Here is an 11827-nt window from a genome sequence, read left to right as displayed (position 1 = left end):
TGACAATTATCTTCCTCGGGGAATCGCCATGCGATAGGATACCGGGATACAGAAACAGCGGAGAGATTCCAAGTCTTCAAAGATAACACCGTTTATTTCTTATAAATGGATGCTACATATTGCCAGATAGTTCCTTCTCTCAAGATGTTGTCCCTTCGTCTGAGCTGGTGTTCGTAAAATACACCGTGTATATACAATTCAATGCATACAATCCTTATTTACATACAAATAAAATGCAACGTCTTTCCCTGACGTATTTGGTGCCAAGGTACCTACGTGTATCAATGGCCAAGATCATAAACACCAGAACAGTATGTACTTGCTAGATTTCTCACATAAGGTATAATCATCACACATAATTAACAAAGTCTGAACCTGTCTGAACCTGATAATTAACCTTTATGCAGAATTGACGTCAAAGTCAATGAACTCTGTAACATTTCCCTTCTTTCTATGAATGCGTCCCGCATGAATTTTCATTAGAAATAAACGGTAAAGTGAAAAGCATACAACCACTAATAAAATAAAGAAAAGAAGAAAAATTACATAAGAAAGTGTGTTAAATAGTTCTACACAGCAGTTAATATACTTCGTCATAAATATACATAAATAATGAGTAATAAGGACCCTCTTTCTAACTACAATTTACAAAGAATATTTTCTTAATTTCTTACAAATCTAAAGTGGAAAGACTATATCCCTTCATTCTGAAAAGTAAATCTTTCCTTTGTTTCATCTTTTTTCTTTGTATCACTACTTATTACAGAACCATCATTAATATCTCTCTTTTTCGAAACTTGCAGTTCTATTTCATATCTTGTACAACTTCAGTCACACAAAATTCACCATTATAGGAGGCAGAGTGGGTTTTATCGCCGATTTCTAAATTCAAATTTCAGAGAATGACGGCTTAAACTATTCCCGTCCTTTTCACCTCGTGTAGCTCCCAGGGGCGTGTTAAATTTGAATAGTCTCAGTTACGTCTATCTTTTGGTTTCTTTAAGTGGAAGGACTAAATCTCAATAATTTCAGAAGATAAATACATCACTATAAATTCATATTTTTGTGAATTTGATCACATTCAGGGCAAACGAATCGAGTCATGCCACTCACAAAGTTCTAACATACTTAGACCGGCCTTGCATACACACCAATCATACATCCCAGACTAACCGTGACCACACATTCGTTTCACCTTTATATGTGACCAATTAGCAAATTCGTAAAAAAGACAACAATGCCTTGCCTGTAACTTTCACAGGGTGCTCTCGTAAATACTCTTGTGCGGCATCATTCAAATTATTTTCATCTTCCCACGTACTATGTGTGTGAATAGTCCTTCCACTTGACTAAATATTGTAATTTGCCATTTCTATATCGACCCCTTACAACTTTCTCAACTTCATAATAAGGTGCCTGTTCACTTTCTGAGCCCACTGATCGTGGAGCGTTATTGTCATTGTCACCACCAATTGTTAAATATTCGTGAACAGAATGTTCATTGTCATCATTGTAAGAATGCACACTCTGACTGGAAGCTGAACTAACATCGTCATCAGGAGAATTCCTGATCTCATCAGCTACTGACGATTGAAACGGAACTTGTAATTCATCTTCAGACTCATCAGAAGTCGACGAATTAAACTCTGATGGACGCAAATAAGCTTTCTTCAACCTATTTACGTGGATCACCTTACGATAATTCTTATTGCTATTCAAAAGTCGTAACTTATAATTAACAGGACTCACTTTTTCTGAAATAATGTAGGGGCCTGTCCACTTGTGAACAAATTTCTTATTTACTCCTGGCTTAATTGACGGCTTGTACAAATACATCACATCTCCTATCTTAAACTCTTGAGATTTCTTAATACTGCCGATCATAACGCTCTTTCATTTCACACTGATATTTCTCAATATTCTCTCTTGCTAACTGATTGGCTATGTTTCTTTTACTTGCCAAGAATTTCAAATGGGTGTCTATATTTCGTGTTCTACCCTCAACTGGTTGAAATTCTACATCCATAGGGAGGGTAGCCTCCCTTCCGTATAACATGAAAAAGGGAGATAGCCCTGTTGCTTCTTGTGGACTAACTCGATAAGCAAATAACACAGAAGTTATATATCGGTCCCAATCTTTCTGTTTGCTATCTACAAACATTGATAACATGTCAACTAACACACAGTTAAAACGTTCCGTTAATCCGCTTGTCTGGGGCCTGTAAGGAGTGGACATTTTGCGCTCTATATTAAAATATTTACGTGTTTCTTTTACTACCTGAGATCGATCCCATGGTCCAGAAACTGGAATCGGCAGTAATTTAGCACGGGACAGGGGCACAGCACGTTTCCTAGTATGACAATGGGCGCACGTTTTAACATACATATTAACATCTCGAGGCATTCGCTCCCAAAAATACCTTTGTCTCAAAACTCCCAGTGTTTTACTGTAACCAAGATGTCCACCCAGGACACAATCATGGGCCCTCTTCAACACATAATTCCTCATAGATTTGGGGATAACTACCTGCCTAATACAATCAGTTTTCGTCGTAGCTTTCCCAGTGGGTTTCCAATAGTGATATAGAACTCCGTCAACAATATCATAATTAGGAGCCATATTTACTAATTTCTTAGCTAACTGTTCATTCTCAGGTAGTTCGTTACTCTCCATATAATTTAAAAGGTTAATCAAATACGAATCATTTCTCTGTTCCTTTTGTAAGTTTTCTATAACTTCTTTGTCAATTTCATTGTCTGCCTTATCGGTATGGGTTTCCTGATCTGAGAAAGTGTCTTGGCCTGTGGCGTAACCTTTGGTTAAGCTTTCCTTGCTCTCAACAGTCAAACTAGAAATGGTAGGAGGCTGAACTAAGTCTGTATTGACTGCTTTATCAACCAGCTTTGGACTGTGATCAGGTCGATAGTTTATTTCAGGAGCGTTCTCAAGATCTGTGACGTCGGAAGGAAAACCTTCGCACTGACGATATGGTCGTCTTGACAACCCGTCAGCGTTCATGTGTTTCTTTCCAGGCCTGTAAATAATCTCATAATCATATTGTTGCAATGTCATTATCCAACGACCAATTTGACCTTTTGGTATCTTTTGTTTAAACATGAAAGTTAGATTTGAATGATCAGTTACTATAACAATGTGATTGCTCCTTACATACGGATCGCAATATCTTATAGCATGTATAACGGCAAGGGCCTCTAGCTCCGTGATAGAATAATTCCGTTCATGACAGTTTAAACTCCGTCCTCCATACAAAATAACACGCTCGACGCCATCTTGCCGTTGTGCCAAAACAAATCCAAGGGCATAAGTTGAACAATCAGTATACAAAATAAACTCTTTACTCATATCAGGGTACCCTAAAATTGGTGCTTTGCATAGTATATGTTTCAATTTCTCAAATGCCTCCTCGCATTTATCAGTCCACTGAAATTTGACATTCTTTCCCAATTATTTGTGTAAAGGCCTTGCTATTATTGAAAAGTTCTTAATAAACTTCCGATAGAATTTGCCATTCCCAAAATGACTTCAATTGTGTGACTGTATGAGGGCGGGGATAATTCTTTACCGCTTCTACTTTACTTTGATCAACCGAAATTCCATCTTGACTTATAATATGTCCTAAAAATTTAACACTATGCTTCATAAATTGATACTTGATAGGCTTCAATTTTAGTCCTGCTTCACGTAATCTCGTCAAAACGGTGTCAATGTGTTGTAGGTGGTCTTCAAAGGTGTTACTAAAAATAATGATGTCGTCAATATAACACAAAACATACTGCCAATTGATGTTACGTAGGACATATTGCATGGTGCGTTGAAAACAACTGGGGCTATTTCTCAACCCTTGAGCCAGCCTCCGATATTGATATAACCCTTGATGTGTGACAAAAGCTGTCTTTGGCCTACTTTCTTCATCCAATTCTAACTGAAAAAAGCCAGATTGCAAATCTAAGGTCGAGAAATACTTGGGATTGTTTTTACCAAGCATTTCTTAAGATTCATCTGTTCTCGGCAAGGGAAAGGAATCAGGTATAGTTATCCATTCTGGTGCCGAAAGTCAGTACAAAATCTTTAAGAATGATCTGGCTTCCTAATTAACTAAAACCACCAGACTTGCAAAAGGAGAAGTAGATGGTTCGATAATACCTTGTTCTAATAACTTGTCAATTTGTCGTTCTATTTCCTGTCTTTTATCAGGGGTCACTCTGTAAGGGGCGCGACGAAACGGAACAGAACCCTCTTGCAATTGAATCTTATGCTTAATCAAATCACAATGACCAAATTTACCACTAGAATCGACAAAAGCATCGGCATTACGCAGTAAAATATCTTTAAGTTGATTGCATTGACTATCAGTTATGTCTAACTCATTAAGTTTCAATTGACCAAGCAAGTAATCTCTCTCATATTGTGATTGACTGTGACTGCTAGCAACGTTATTAATCATGGGTTCAACCAGTGGAATAATTTCACTTGAGAAATGAAGTGGCGAAAATGCTCCGACAATACTATTTTTCTTGATCTTAACATCTGTATCTAATGTATTCAAAATTCTCATTGGCATTGATTTCTTATTCGAATACACCAAACCACTAGCTACTAAAACACCAGGCGTTAGTCGGGTTCGTTTATCACAGAAACACCCTAACACGCCATTTGCATACTTATACGGCACCTTAACGGGAATTATCATTTCACGCCTTGGGGAATTATCATATCGACCGTAGTTCTCAATGGTACATCAGATTGTAACTTAACACTATTTGCAGTAAAATCAATGACAGCTCTATAATGCTTCAAAAAATCAAGTCCCAAAATTAAATCATGAGTGAGAATATCAACTAAGTTAACATTCAACATTACACGCTTATTTCCAACATAAGCAGGTATCTTTATAAACCCAACAACGTTTAATTTTCCCTTCCCGCTGTTTGTATACAGTTATATCTAGAGGCCAAAGTCGGATATTTCCCTAACAGGAATTAAATCTAATAATCGCATGGGAGCCACTGTAATACTAGCCCCCGTATCAATCAAAGAATTTACTTTTTTGTTACAGATAGACACAGGAATTAAATTTTCTTCAAAAGTATTTCATTTCCCGGAGAAACAATCTCTATGGGAAAATGTTCGAGTTTCGCCTTCAGTAAATGACATCCCACAAACAGCTGGCTCAGTAAATTTGCTCTGGTGAAACCCTACAAACTTCTTAACAAATTGACGGCTATGTGCTCTGGTTTTCCACAATTATAAAATATTCTACTATCGAAATAGTCTCTTGAATTTCCAAAACATTTCAAAATATTATGTAAAATACGTTGACGGCGACTAGACCGCATTGCTTTGCTTTCAGCCTTTCTTCTTCCGTATTTCTGTACTTTCCGTCGTCTCTTGCCTGTCTGTTGTGAGTCATTTTGACGCAATTGTTCATGCAAGTTCGATTCAATGTCCGACATTTCTTTCACAAGTTCTTTCAATTGTCCGATTCTTTCTTTGATCTCCTCCATTAACTCTGCTGGCTCCTCCTCTGGCTCCTGTTGCAGTTCGTTGACAACTTCGGCCGTCTTCGCGTATTCATAGGCGCTTGTAAAATCCATGGGATTCATTCCTGCGACAAACGCTTGTAGTCGAGGTTTCAGTCCATTCATAAAGTACGACAAAATTTCTTTGTCGGTTTTCCTGGCTTTCTCTGCCTTCAGCTGTAACAGTGATGCGTATTGGTCGACTGTCTGGTTAGGCTGCTGTTTCAATTTTAAAAGCATTTTATCGTACAACCATGTAGGACCACATTATCAAATCGCTCAAGGAAAGTCTCTCCTAAGATTTCCATGTCAGCCCGTCGATCGCCAGGTAAACTCCGAAACCACCTCTCGGCTTCATCTGATAAGTAAAGGCCAAAGCCATTGAGTCTTTTTTCATCTGACCAGCATCGAAAGTCCGCAAAGTTAGTGTATCACTGCCACCATCGAAGAGCGTTCTCATTTTCGAGACCGTGGAAAATGCCCGGTCCTAAACAATCGCTGTTTCCAGAGACGATGTCTTGTAACTCTGCCAACCTGGCCGTGACATCGCGCTGCCATTCAGCCACATTTATACCTTCGTTCTTGGCTGCATCCATTATGCTGTACGTATTTTTCGTTCGGTGTTAACTTTCCCAACTAGAGCTTGCTCTGTATACCCGGATTCTCCACCATGTGTTGCCATTGACAATTATCTTCCTCGGGGAATCGCCATGCGAGAGGATATCGGGATACAGAAACAGCGTAGAGACTCCAAGTCTTCAAAGATAACACCGTTTATTTTTATAAATGGATGCTACATATTGCCAGATAGTTCCTTCTCTCAAGATGTTGTCCCTTCGTCTGAGCTGGTGTTCGTAAAATACACCGTGTATATACATTCAGTGCATACAATCCTTATCTACATACAAATAAAATGCAACGTCTTTCCCTGACGTATTTGGTGCCAAGGTACCTACGTGTATCAATGGCCAAGATCATAAACACGAGAACAGTATGTACTTGCTAGATTGCTCACATAAGGTATAATCATCACACATAATTAATAAAGTCTGAACCTGTCTGAACCTGATAATTAACCTTTATGCAGAATTGACGTCAAAGTCAATGAACTCTGTAACAATTGTTTCTAAACGTCAAAATGTATTAAATTTTGTGATTAACTGTTTGCCGGTACCACAGCTATTTCAGTTTTGTGAACTACATGGTTTTCGCCGCAATCTACCGATGCTCCCGGTACATAGTTTGTTGAAGTGTTGTCATGACCCACCCTACTGTCGCTCATAAAACAACAAGAAATCTTCGTCATGAGATCTCTACGGAACTGCCGGTACTTAAACGCGTAAATGAAAGGATTAAAGATCGAATTGGCGAACGCAATTAATATGATAGCATTGTAGTAGTCAGCGAAATGGTCGATGGGACCCCCAAGACGTGAACGAAGAAGATGAGGGTAAAGGGAGTCCAGCCAGATAAAGCAGGCAAGGAGAACAAGGATTAGCTTTCTGATAAGCCGTTTCCGTGCTTTAACTATCGATTCAACTCTGTCATCATGTATTCCCGAATTATTTTGCGACTTAATTTTTAGACTGTTGGAAATCATGATGTAAGCCCATACCATAACGACCGTTGGGATCAGATAGCAAACAAGGAAATACAACAAGGCACAAAAACTAGCGATCACGTCGTTGGGATAGGCATAGAGAATACAGTAACCATTTCCAGCCTTCTGAAAATTGCAAAAATCATTTGAACTATGGCTGAGAAAATCCAAGAAATGACCAGTACAATCACAAGGTGAGCTGTGTGCAGTATTTACTGTAGAGTAAGGGATGCACCTGCGCAAGATCTCTCCAACGTCACCAACAGCAAACCAAACGTTGATGCTCTTATTGTAACCCAAAAGAATTCACCATTGTAGTAGAGACGACAGTAAATTTCACCAGCTAGGCCTTCAGGCACAGAAGATTAAACACCTATGTCGGATATTTGTTAACAATCAGCAGAGTAGATGCGAGCAAATCAGCTACAGCAAGGTTGACAATCAAGTAGTTTGTGATTGTCCTCAACGCTGGTGTAAGCAAGACCACCAGAATTACCATGGAATTACCAATTATTCCAATTACGCCCATCGCCAGCTGTGTATTGTAAACGTAAGCCGGCACTGTATAGTACGAAACATATGTACCTGACTCGGGGGCATTATTCATTGTATCACTTCAGTGGATTCAAACTGTGAACCTGGAATAGAAAGAAGAACAGAAAATTCGGCATAACATCAGTGCACAAAATAAGTTACTGTATGTATGTGGTTGATTTTTCGATGACACGCGCAAAATACTAATATGTTAGAGATATTCGTGGCGATTTGTCATGCCAACTAACTGTGAAATGAGCAAAAGGTTGTTGAAATATGACATGGCTCTATAAGCGCTTGTCATTTCATATCCCGAATTATATCATTCCGGTATATTGATGGCACAATTACTGCGATCTGATTGGTCAAGACGTGAAAAGAACGGTGGTATATTCGCGGTATAGCAGGATTAGCTCACGCGCGAGCTCTCGGCAAGAGCAAAAATCTTTTTTGACGTTCCTTGCCAGTTTTTCAATATACTATTATGATATAACTGCAATAAATCACACCTAGTTTTGATCAGTTCACTTTCGCCCGTGTATATATGTGTGTGAACTGGTCAAAATTCCGTGGTATACAGTCGCTGGGTGCTTTATTGTTTAATTATCACATCAGTATATCGATGGCGCAAATATTGCGCCTGATAGGTGGCGCAAAAATAACCCTGCTGTATTTGCACTGTAGCACGGTCGGAACAAGCACGAGCTCTCAGCTAGAGAAAAAGTCCCTGTTTTTCATTTCATGTCAGACTTTAAATTACAAATTAAACACCTATTGCCTGGCCATGAGGGCTATAGAGCCCGTCTGTTACCCCGAGGGCCGTGTGTTACAAGAAACACATCGCTGTTCCCCCAGGCCGTAGGCCGAGGGGTATGGCGATGTGTTTCTGGTAACACACGGCCACAAGGGGTAATAGACAGGCGCTATAGCCCGAATAAAACCAGACTATAGGTGTTTTATAACACACCACATGCTCATGTTGTATATTGTTATATAGTTTCTAATGTGTTTTGATATTTTGCACTGCAACGATATGATCAATTGTGACAAGTTTTCAGTTGTACGTGGTCGACATCCTTAGTTGCACTTTAATCTTTTCCGTCTATGAGCTGTTCAAGTTCCTACACTGTTAGAATGTTGAAAAATGTTGGAAAATCTGTTTTAGAGAATGTGTTGTCACCTATCCCAGACGCACATCACGTTCTAGTCACCCACCGTTGTTGCAGAGCTGCAGACGACACTACGGTCACGTGACCGGGCACTTTTCCAAATTTGGTCAACTTATAATGCTCCCTCATCCCCTCTCTTCAAGCAATTCAACATCCTAAATGTTCTCAAACTATGTAAATATCAAATGTGTATTTTTTTCTATGATCTTAAAAATAACCGTTTTGCTCGTACTTTAAATAATTATATTGAAGATCAGGTACCCCATAGCTATCATACCCGCTCTAAGATTAAGGAAAATCTCCCTATACCCAAAGTGAAGCTTACCATTAGTCAACATAATATCAAGTATGCTGCAGTAAAACATTGGAATTCCCTTCCACATACCATCAAAAACTTAACAAATCGGCATTCCTTCAAGACGCAACTCAAGAAATATCTACTAGACATGAATTGACAATACATAGTCTCACTTATTTTCGACTCTGTACTCCCTTTACCTTGACTTTTATTTCCATGCAATTTTTTTTTTCTCCCTGCCACTCGATGTATTTCTGTTGTGTGCTTGTTTCATTTATTTATCTTAAATGCTTCGTCACTTTAAAGTCATGTTGTATTATTCCTCATTATTAGTATATTTGGGCCATGGACTTGACTAGTTTGTAAGAACTATTTCCATGGTCCTCACCAGGGATGTTAAAACATTTTGATGACAAACACTGTTGTAACTTGCTATTACCATTATTCATTTCTATTCTTTCACTGTATGATGTGTCTTGTAACCTTTCCCCTGGTGAAATAAAACAAATCATTTACCTATTTCCCTAGGGAAATATTTTAAAAAAAAAAACCCCAATGACGTTACTTTTGTCGATCCGATGGGTCTTGACGTATCTATTTTCTCGTTACATGACGTGTTCTGGCAAATCGCGACACGGAATGAGCATGTGGCGTGTTATAATATTATATAATGTCAATGAACTAGCTCAGCGACTGGTATACCACGATATTTTGACCAGTTCACTCCATGCATGCAATCGTATCGCTCGTGCACATATGATGTGAACTGGTAAAATCTCGTACTATACCTTCGCCGATTGTGGTTTATTGCTTAAATAGGTATGTACCCGGCATCCGGCTATCGAAAATATCATATTCTCATCCTAGGCACGATGTATATTTTGGAGATGATATTTGGATGAACAGATCAAATCATTATGAAGATAGTAAACGTAGTCAATACCTGTGATCAGTAGACAAAATGCTCTACCTGCGTCTGATCAATTTTCATATATTTTGGTAATGCTTTCTTGTTGTTGTGATATGATTACCATAGCGATGCAGTTACCTCACGTATTTAAAATCACCAAGAGACTGCTCAAAGCTTCAAACCTGATCATGCGTACCATAACCCATATAATCAATTTTGATGTTTTTGAGAAAAATGCCATAGATATTTTATTATTGTCCGTATAATACATGTATGTGTTCCGTAATCAATATTTTGTGCTGAAAATGTGCTATTTCAACATTGTCATTCATTAAATATTTACGTTATTTGTATTTTCTTTTGATACCTCATCACAGACACGCCATGCTGAGGGGACGAGCATACATTTTTTCATTTTGTGATATTCCGGTCAGCCTATATCTTCAAACATTGTCACACAAAATGTATCACAACACACAATAGTCAACAAGCGATAAAATGCAGCATCAACTCCATACCGGGCTAAACACATCAAATTACTCAAATAGCGCGTAAATCGATACAGGTAAACAACAACTGGTAAATATATATTGGTAAACTGAGTGGTCGGCATGGCGATCGTCATACCTAATTTCCACTTTTGAGACACCCGGAGGTGTACTTGTATGCATAGACAAAGTACTGTGTTTTTATGAGGTTCTGGAGATATGCGTCTATTTATCTCCGGCTTTCTGTTTTGTTGGTCTGAATGTAAGAACGGAGTTACAAGATGACGACTTGTTGAGATGTTTATATTTTAACAAATTTTACTTCATCGTCGGGTCAAAAACGGGGCATGAACATTTAACAGACACGACATGTCCTCGAAAAGACTAACATACCTTGAAGTCCCTCCCCCAAGTAATTATATCTACGACATTGTTTGTGAGTGTCTCTTGAGACCTTGGTTAATTTTATTTTTAGTTATAATATTACATTAGCATCATCTGTACAAGACAAGAAAAAAATGCTGTCTCATTGAAGTAAAGATGGTATTCCGGTAGCCCTCCCTATCTAAATTTCAAAAATATTAATTGTCATTCATTTCTTGTTTTCATTCTTTATTGGAATGGAATCAGCCTTCTACAAAGTAGTGGCTGTTTTTCAAGTAGCCAAGGAATAATCTCTGAAAATGATCAAAGATGATATAAAATACTCGAAATAAAAAAAAGACGAATAGTACAAGGCTGATAAAGACTCGCCGTACAATAAGAATACAATAATACAAGACATTCAAGGCAGGACGGGCACATGCCCGTTTAAATTGTTCAGAGATTCCAGCTCTATTATGTAATTAGGAATCCTATTCCAAATGTTGACTGCAATGTATTTTAAGGAATTCTTATGACAGTCATTGTGGTAAAAATCTCCTCTGTCACTTGCCGTATTTCTATAATTATGGATTTGATCTATTCTAGTAGACATATTTAGATAGAGGTAGGTTAGACAACCATTAATTTTATACATGAAAACGCTTTTACAAAAGTCAAATCTCTATTTTACTGATATCCGATATCTACACAGTCTGTTCTATGGAGACATTTCAATATGATACGCATGCCACAGTTTTGCAGCCGCTGCAGTTGCATAATATTGGTGTCACTATAATGAGACCTCATAGTATAACCAAAGTCTAGGTAGGGAATTAGTAGTGTATTGTATATGTAATTCGAATATGTAGAGGTACCATTGGGGCTATCCTCTTGACAACACCAAGTGCTCTATTAATCCCGTTA

The sequence above is a fragment of the Ptychodera flava genome, chromosome 16 (assembly GCF_041260155.1).
Source record: "Ptychodera flava strain L36383 chromosome 16, AS_Pfla_20210202, whole genome shotgun sequence".
Taxonomy (NCBI): domain Eukaryota; kingdom Metazoa; phylum Hemichordata; class Enteropneusta; family Ptychoderidae; genus Ptychodera; species Ptychodera flava.
Note: the sequence above shows the minus strand (reverse complement) of the source record.